General features: G+C 36.7%; 1 long non-coding RNA gene across 1 annotated transcript; it reads right to left on the minus strand.

Annotated features, from left to right (window-relative positions):
• Positions 1–1,043: 1,043 nt before the first annotated feature.
• Positions 1,044–8,502, minus strand: LOC124257099. The gene is made up of 3 exons (XR_006893184.1): positions 8,491–8,502; positions 6,145–6,147; positions 1,044–1,186 (listed from the first exon to the last, which is right to left on the minus strand). It is a non-coding gene; the product is annotated as an uncharacterized LOC124257099 (long non-coding RNA).
• Positions 8,503–10,029: the final 1,527 nt, after the last annotated feature.

The raw sequence follows: 10,029 nt of genomic DNA on the forward strand, positions 1-10,029 counted from the left end.
TTGTGACTTAAAAAGTTATAAATCAACAATAAACACCTTTACATTATAAAACACATGTCGACAAAGGACAGTAAAACAAATAGGTTATCACAGGAATAAATTTAAGACTAGTAATTAAATCCAAAATATTTTACCTATAAACGACAATACAATATAAAAACCGGCTATAGATTGCCAACAACTGAAGGTAGATCACCATACTAGGGACAATGGGGACTTACAGTACACTTTGCTTCCTAACCCGTATTAAGGTGCAGCTGACTGTTAGGAATTGATGATGTATATACATGTCATTTTAGTATTCCGAACAATCTACCGGGATCTCCAGCATGACGAGCGAACGCTCAACCACCAGGATACCTCACCGTCCCCTATATATATACATGTGACTAACAGCTATATAGAACAAACTGTGGAATCGCCAGTTTATCTATTAGCTATTAGAAACTGATGTCGTATATACATTTAAATTTTGCGTTCTGAACAATATGCCGTGTTTTTTTCAGTTTTCCCAGTCTCAGTTAAATCATATTCACATAAGCTACGTTTATGGAGCTGTATACACATTGCAGCAAATTTATAATTCCAATATCAAAGCTTCCGTTCTCACTTCAGACTCAAACTTGATTTTATACAAGGAATGATGTGTTTAGACATTTGAAACAATATTCAGCTATTTTAGTTACATTTCTGGAAGTACTTTAAACAGCAAGATTTCTTGTGAAATAGTGCCATTTTTTAAGTCAGGTTTCATTTGGAAATCCTTTAAAAGCGACAGTCACTTATGTTTCATTTCACATATAACACAAAGTGTTGAGAAAGATTCGTCAGTTTCCACAGTCTTGTAGTCATTGATGAAGAAATAACTAAACGATACAAGCAAGTATTTATGTCAGCTTTAAAAAAACAACACAGGAACACTATGTACAGTAGATATATTTGACAGAAGATGCCATTGCGTATTGTCTGTGAATTCCCACTCAACCATGCCATTAAAAGTTTAGTGAGTGAGTGAGGGAGTTAATATTTGGCTTCTTATCGGCAATATTTCAGCCATATCGTGACAATTTATATATTAACATTAAAATCAGTAAATTTAAAACTTAAAATCTGTCATCGAAGGACAGTAAAACTACTAGAAAATCACAGTTCTTAACTTAAAACTAGTATGGTATCATAAACACATCTACGATGGATCTTTTTTATAATGTTAATCATCATTTTATTATCGAATTTTTAAAAGAGATAGAATTGATAGACAAATTTTGGTCAATATGTTTTGTAAATACCCGTACTTTTATGATTCGTTGTTCAGATTAGTAACTGAGATTGTTATAAAGTGGCTGTATCCTCCAATGGGGGTTAAAGTACTGTAAAATTATTGTCCTCCTGAGAGGATACGTAAGTCCCAAGATATTCACGGAAAATGTAACCTACCACATTATTTAAACGTAGGATATATGTTATTTTAACTTAAGGCTAGATTTGTCTACAATCGCTAACATCTGAAGGGACGGTGTAAATCCAACTAGGGTCTATGCAGGTAGCAAAGGTATTGTAGGTCCCCACGGTCCCTAGTATGGTGATCTACCTTCAGTTGTTGGCGATCTGTAGCCCATTTTTATACTGTCTTGTCCTAATTTGAAATCCAATTTGAAAGAGATGCTAGTTTTAATTCTTCATACTGTGATATTCTAGTTCGTTTTACTGTCATTCGTTGAAAGGTTATTATAATTTACATGTATTTATGGTCAATTTGAAACTTATATTAGTCACGATATGGATGAAATATTACCGATTTGAATGTAAATTTTAACTCACTCACTCATTAAATATATAACTATAGACAACAGTACAATAAAAAATCTTCCATTGGCTGATCTAGGCACCATGGAAATCAAAGTTTAATTAAATGGAAAGTAAGATAAAATAATGGGAATACTCATACCTGCCAAATACCAAATGAATCTCGTATTGCAAATGTTACAAGGTAAATATGTAAATCCTATAATAGGTATGGAAGCATAGCCTATGAGAAAACCATGAAATGTGGAAATCTGAGAACTGTCAGCTCTCTGCCATGTTAGACACATCGGGTGTCTTCAGTGCATTGTGTGCCAAAGAAGGGCATGCATGAACTATAGATCGATTTAGATCGTATAAAGTTCAATACGGATTCTTGTGAAGTCAATCTGATGACAGGATCTACTTCATAACATTTAATAATAACACTCCCAGAGGACTGCCTGTCACATTCACTGTCTAGAAGGTTCCATCGGTCATCTAGTGCTGCATCAGCTGCACCAGCAGGATCACAGTTAACTACAAGTGTTCTAACAATATTAGGCAAAGTTGAAAACACACGTTACGGTATCTGTCCTTAGCGGTACTTACTTTAATGATCAGACGACTAAAGTGCCTCAATGGTAATTTAGAATAAATGATCAAAACAAATTAATACTAACGATGCTTTGACTTCCCCGTGTAAGATTTCTTTTAAATTTTCTTTTTTTTAATTCATCAGGCCATCCTGTGGATTCAAAACAGAATTCCGTAAAATGAATAATCAAGAGAAGTCTTACCTGAAATCAAATTGGCGTCATATAAGTACAGTATGAATAATTGTACATCAATCAATCAGTTAACCGATCTTTGCCAAACATATGTGCGTGCCCGTATTCATTTCGCGCATTTGAGCATATGTCGACGGTGACGGTGAGTTTTTGAAATATAGTGAAGCAAAGTTTCGTCCACAGTTCGACGCTATAATATTACCATACACGTCACGTATAGTAGTAAGAACAAAAACGCAGTCGATCAGCGAAGGATGTTATACTGTATTGTCTGAAAGTCGATAACTGTGAGCACAGATGGTCTGTTTGAATTTTCCAGGCGAGTGAAAATAAGACATTTGATAGAAAATTGAGTTATATATGGGCAGATATCCTGCCACAGACGCTGTTCGGGGTCAGAATCAGTGGTGAAAGTCTGTTTAAGCATTCTAACCCTGACCTTGTACGGCAGCCAATTGCCTTATAGGTGGAACGTGTCGCGCACTTTATTATGCATCAATTCTCTGTGAATTAGAACCGGCGTTTATGGCCCGTAAACCTCACTGTATCACCAGAAAGGAATCTGAGAAAACTAGCAACTCAGGAGAATCCAATATCACAAGAACAGACAATGGCGATTGTTCCATCAAATAAGCTTTAAGTAGACAATCTGACGCATTGTTCGAGGACCGTGTTTTTATGACTGGAGAATAGGATGGTGTCGTGTATCCAGACACGGATTAAGAACAACATCAGCTGAGTCTCGATAAGAGCAGTTCTGGGCAACCGCTTTGCAATGCTATTGCTATTGTTTACAGTGACCTTTGGTGTACAAGCGCTTACAATCGATCAGATCTAGAGTTATCCATTGGCCCATACACTGGAAGGAATATATCAGAACTCTTTCAGATAAAATCGTATTTCTTCAAAGACAAAAATATGTTTCGCACAATATGAGAAAACCATACACAATATGCAGGTTCGTAAAAACAAAAGTACACTTTTATTTTTAAAAGAGCTGCAGTATGATGCAACTACGTACATTTCAGTGAGGGATGCGAGCGACATTCTCCAGATGTTAGACAAAACATACAGAAACACATCATGCATTAGTCTCTTTTACATTGCGCGAAGCAGGGTAGACAATATTACACACAATCACATTACACAACTGCAAGGAGGAAACACAGTTTGAGTGTGATAAAATGAATTATGATTTGTCTCTAGTCTTTATCATTTTCACGTATAGAGATACTATTGAAAAGGCGACATTTACTACGTTGAATTGTGCAATTGGTGTGGACTTTGATCACACTGGATATGAGCACAAAGAGAGTGAGTGAGTGAGTTTAGTTTTAAGCCGCACTCAGCAATATCCCAGCTATATGGCGGCGGTCTGTAAATAATCGAGTCTGGACCAGACAATCCAGTGATCAACAGCATGAGCATCGATCTGCGCAATTGGGAACCGATGACATGTGTCAACCAAGACAGCGAAACTGACCACCTGATCCCGTTAGTCTCCTCTTACGACAAGCATAGTCGCCTTTTATGGCAAGCACATGGGTTGCTGAAGACCTATTCTATCCCGGATCTTCACGGGTCGCACAAAGAGAGTGAGATGCTTGAAGATGTGTGCCGTTACAGCGTCGCCTCACGAATTTATTTTGAGAAGACACGCATCACTGTCTTTCGTGGCTGTCGTGATTCACTGTAATCCTATATATTCAGGTATGCGATTTCTACATGTCACCTCATTGCGATCCGTAGACCAATGCATGTCTTTCAGTGTGCTGAATAAGCATCTAGGAAGAGATACATATAACTATCACTGGCGTAGCTGCGATGTAACTGGGATGCCTTTTCAGGAAGTCTCAAAGAAAATGTTTTACTATACACAAGCGCTTGCATAAGCAATCACAATCCATGGTGGTCAGACGGATCCGAAGATATTCCTGGCATTAAGACATTCGACCAGGATTGAAACAGTCTAGACATAATGATTCTTCAGATATAAATTGGAAATTTAATTTGAAGGATATATTTCTTGAAATTTATTAATACAAATTTTGCTTCCCATCTTCTGTGAATGCCAGTCATGTAGATATAATGTAGAGCAGCTGGAAATAGCTGCACCCACTGGTGTGAAACCAGAGTATTATTGCAACAATTGACCAATAAACTTGAAAACACACATTTACGTTTAGTTTCGCCCCAATCAAGTTTATCCAATTCAACGTGAGCTATGTTTACGCAGTAGTGTCCAGTGCAGCAAGTTGAAGCACCGAAACGATACTATTACAAAAACGAGAAAGATATGAAATCATCAGGTTTCGCTTCAGATTAAATTACTTTATTTTTTACCACAAATTCTATTTGATTTGACATTCGGGAATATATTTATCTAGAATCTATGATTCGACAACTTCCATATGCCAGAAAAGAGGTCTTTTTTGGTAAGAGGAACTGGTGAAAGTAAAGCTGTGCAGACAAGAACTTACATGAACGCTGACAGCTTTTAATAATTACTGACTGAAAATTTAATGTCACGTTCTGACACCAGTACCTCTGGAAATGCCAAGTAAACGATACAACTGTTGAAACTGGACTGTAGTTATAAAACATACCTTTAGAATTTGCTATTGTTTTTTCTTTCATCCGCTTTCTTTTTTTATTAGATAGAAGTTGGGAATTTGTAATGTATCATTTCGGTGGACTGCTGATGTGTTTTTGCCACCAGATTACATAATGAACTATTTTCAAGGTTTTCCAACGTTTATCTTCCATGTAACAAGAGGCGTATGTGTTACAAATGAGTCAGTGTTGTAAATGGACACACCAAGATCGAATGAAACAATACAATACAATGGCTAATCACATGCGTTCGTCAAAGCCTGTTCTTTTTGGTCACTTGGATTACAACTCGCCGAACACAAGGACAGAACTGTGAGATAAAATGGTATATCTAATAACAAGGCTTATATGACAGATATTACAGACTCAGGTATTAACTGCAGTCTGCAGAATACAATTGTTTAAGCAACAGTAATATGTTCCAGTTCATAAGTCGTTGTTACATTATTGTTCTTGATCCAAAATCCAAGTGCCTTGTAAGTAAAATGGTGTATGTTTCTCAACTGCATTTCCACAAAATGCCCATATCTGACCAATATATTATACAGTTTAGTTTGTCTCGGGACCTGTCTATAATGACGATCCACTACAGCTACTATAAAGAGATGCGTCTCAGACACATATGCACCCAAATTTCGTGAGTAAACATATCGCATCAGTTCTTGTTCACACACATACATGAGCGCATCAAGAAGACAAATATCACATTCTGGAAAGCAATCTTTACTACACACATCTTAACATCGTTATACCACTTAAAAATTACATCACAGACTGTAACAATAAGGTACCTGTGATTGTTGGTTCGAGTCACAGATTCACCCTGAAATACTGTTTACGTACATACTGTTTAAACCAACTCACTCACTTATTCATCAGTGCATGTCTTCTGAGTGTTAAGGAAAGGTTAACACTCTACAAAGTGTATTCTCCATCAACGAAACTATAATACGACTACATCCTTCACCAAAGACAAAATGTCGTGTGTCAACTTTTCATAGAGGGGTCGACATATTTCTACTATTTGCTTAATACATTACTTGCAGACAACGACAAATCCTTCATTTGTCACACGGACTCGGTTTTATGACTGTGTAATCAATCCAGAGGGGACAACTTTTTTATTCTTAGGAACTTGAAATGAATTTTAGATGAAAACATCACATTAAAGCAAATTGTCAATATTATAAATAAAATAACCGATATCTTAAACATTACTGCATTGTAAGTACCCTCCTTACAAAATATTTCACAACATTTCCAGTAAAATATGGAACACAATTACCACTGACGTTCATAGTTGCATTCCCTGTATCAGATCATGACATGTGCAAAACTGAAACAAGGTGATAATAAGAAAATAATCATCTAAAATTGCTACATCATAAAGGCAAATTCGGCTTTGTAGGGATTACCGTTTTTGATAACCGATGGTGTCATCACTGATTTTCAGGTATATATTATTTACAGTTTCACCGCTATTTAACCAAATGAAATCCGTCTCTGATGATATTCGTGTGTATTGACTTTTTTGACACTGATCCGTTGCTGCTTTTGGTATGATGTAGTTTGTGAAATAATTTTAGACGCGTGGCTCAAAGTCTGCAGCACTCGGACGTGACTTTTTATATATGAAAACGTGCAATATGGAAGCACTCAGGCTAGGTGTTTTATCAATAACGTGCGTAGATAAGGAGCGCTATTACAGGTCATATGTTGAATAAACTCTATATCTTCTTTGTAAGGAGCGTTTCCTTTCCAGTTGAATCCCTATAACCATGAAGGCCTTTGACAAATGATATCTGTAATTCACTACGTGTTTGATCCACACTGATACATAATGAGGGAAATTATTACAGCTGAAGATTAAAGCCCGTCCTCAAACATGCAAGACGAACGTCTTTGATTAGCGCTACAACAATGCTGACACACGTGGTTGTCATGGATACGTAATTCTGCAGATCTTAATCACTGTAAATATCGAGACAGTGAAAGAAAAGGCAGAAAATCAAATAGTTCTTAGCGTGTTGGTTTATTGATAAAATATTTTTAATTTTGCATAGAGTTCAAAGCGGATTCTTGTAGAGCCAAGACGATGACAGAATCTCCTTCACAACATTTAATAATAACACTGCCAGTGTGCTACCTGTCATTCACTGTCCAGCAGGTCCCATCTGTCATCTAACGCTAAATCGACTACGCATCCAGGATCTCAGTTCAAGTGTTCCGTGTATTAACGATAGCTTCAAACACAGGTTTATGAAATTTGAGTCCAGTTTATTGATCCGCCTTCCATATTTTGTCCAACTTATCATACATTTAAGATTTCATTTAGAACAAAATAATGCATTTTGCCTGGTGCCCCTGTGGTTTCAAAACATAAAGTCTGTAGCCCACGTCAGATCTTGGCTGAATGAAATTGACGGCGATACAATGTAAATATTTGTACATTAAGCAATCTCCGATCATTAATCAATTATGGCTCGACAACCTACATGCTTGGAAGGAAATGGGCATGTTTGTTTGTCTATTTTTTCACAGACCAGTTATAAGACATTTCCTGATATAAGGTGATAATGAACTATGAAAATATTTTGAAAGAAACGTCTAATCCATGGTGTCTTATGGGTAACACTAGTGTATCACTTCCAATTCAGGTGCATTTAATGATGCATCAATTCCCTGCGAATTATGAAAAGGCCTTTTCCCCCGGAAAACCACACCATATCACCAGTATCTGAGAAACTAACTACTTAGGAGAAACCAGTATCACAATTGGTACATAATCACAATCGCGTCAAAGTCGACGCATTAATTGAGAGCCGTATTTCCACGACTAGGGAATAGGATGGTGTTGTATAACCAAACACGTATAAAGGCAATTACTTTGACATACTAACTCGTGATTGCTATTATTGCTATTCGGAATATATAACATTGTTTTCAGACCTCTTTCACAGAAAAACCTGTTCGAAGATATTTTGATTTGATTTGAATGACAAAAACATGCAAACTATGGGTACCCATTGAAACAGAAAGCAAACTACTGCTCTAAAAGCACTCTGCAATGCACGCAAGCATGCAAATCTTGCAAAAGGATACATAATATATTTACCAGATACGGGAATATTCTTCAAATTAAGGATGAAAGGTAGCATGTCCTCATTGTGTATTCTTATGATGGTAATTTACCACTGTCTGATAACTCCCCAGGTAATTATTCACGTTTCACTTCTGGCATTTATACAAGATACTTTCTGTAAATGCATTTTCGCTCACAGCACAATATAACATAACACTTAACAGTATAGTACAACGAAGTGGAGATTAGAATGGTATGGTAAGGTACAGTTTGGTATCAAATAGTACAGTTTTGTTATTGCTACTGCGTTGCCAGTAACTGGATTGCTGGGTTCAGACCTGATTTGCAGCCCGGTTTTATATAGCTGGAATATCCATGTTATGCAATAAGCAAACAAATATATAGAAATAAAAATATGTCAGTCAGAGGCCAATCAGTCTCCAATAATTGCTAAACAAAGCATTGGGGTGAAAGGAAACATTGTTGTCGAAAATATATAGAGAGATAACAGAATCAATCATCACAACAGATGCTCGTAAAGTTTGTGGTTGACAGACAGATCTGTATGTCTTCCATAGACTAGTAAAAATACCACAAAACTAGCTAGTGAGAGAGAGAGTTTTATTCAGTAAAGGGGCCACAGGCCCATTATACATCGGGTGAACAGAATATACAATCATTAGAGCACCGTACAACATCATGAGAGCTGCACAATTATACATTTGTGGGTACGAAGACTGAAAGAAATTTATTTCGTTTTTTCATGGCAAAAAAAAAGATATTTTGCAAGACAATTTATAATATACGTATTCTTTGATGTAAAGAACTGAGCTAATTTCACTTCAGACACGGGGGGACACGGGACACGGGAGATATACACGCGAACATTCACCCGTCAAACCATGCTGCAGACTTCGGTTTTAATTAACTCATTCACAAGTGTGTGCAAAAGTTTCTCTTCTGCCAGCAAGGTGCGTGACTGCCCATCGTGATCTATTATATGCTGGCTATAAACCTCTAAAATACTCATTTGACGTTTCATCAATTCAAATACATAGGTTGTCAGTCCATTCGCCCTGTAATATCTCATGTTGCATGCTAATATATCAATGTTTATTTGATTATTTACCACTGTCTTTTCATGCACATCAGCTGGAATATATACTTATAAAATATCTTGTGAGCGGTAGTACGTCATTACAATCGGTGTTGTAGAATAACGCTACCGGACACACGAGGGGCATTACAGTACCTTACTTGATAGAATAAAATACTCACATTAGTAACGTTTGTCATGTGTTAAGATAACGCAGCATCTGGTGTCAGTTGTTTTAACAACTATGGTCATGTGAATTCAAGTGTATTCGTAACAAAATTGGCAGTTTGGTTTTTTGGTACGTTGCTGTGAAATAGGGAAACATCGGTCCGACAAGGCAGTGCTTGTAACCCGTTACTCGAAGATACATTGCATTCATAATATCCACGTCTTGAGGATTTGGTCTAGATTTCATTGTTGAAAAAGGCAACAATAATGAACTACCGACTGATAAATAATCTTCTTTAAGGTCAGTGGCTTATGACCAGTTTGGAACATTATAACACAGGCCTCGGCTGAGAGCATTTATAATAAAACCAAATCTTCCTGGCAACCTGAACCGCAGTGCTAATACCCTTGCCAAAATCTTGAAATATTTGAAGATTTATGACATGCAATATTCATGCGAAGGACGTATCTCGCTGTTTCAATAATGTCGTTTCCTA

Source organism: Haliotis rubra, unplaced genomic scaffold (assembly GCF_003918875.1).
Source record: "Haliotis rubra isolate DU_JTF1 unplaced genomic scaffold, ASM391887v1 Scf65, whole genome shotgun sequence".
Taxonomy (NCBI): domain Eukaryota; kingdom Metazoa; phylum Mollusca; class Gastropoda; order Lepetellida; family Haliotidae; genus Haliotis; species Haliotis rubra.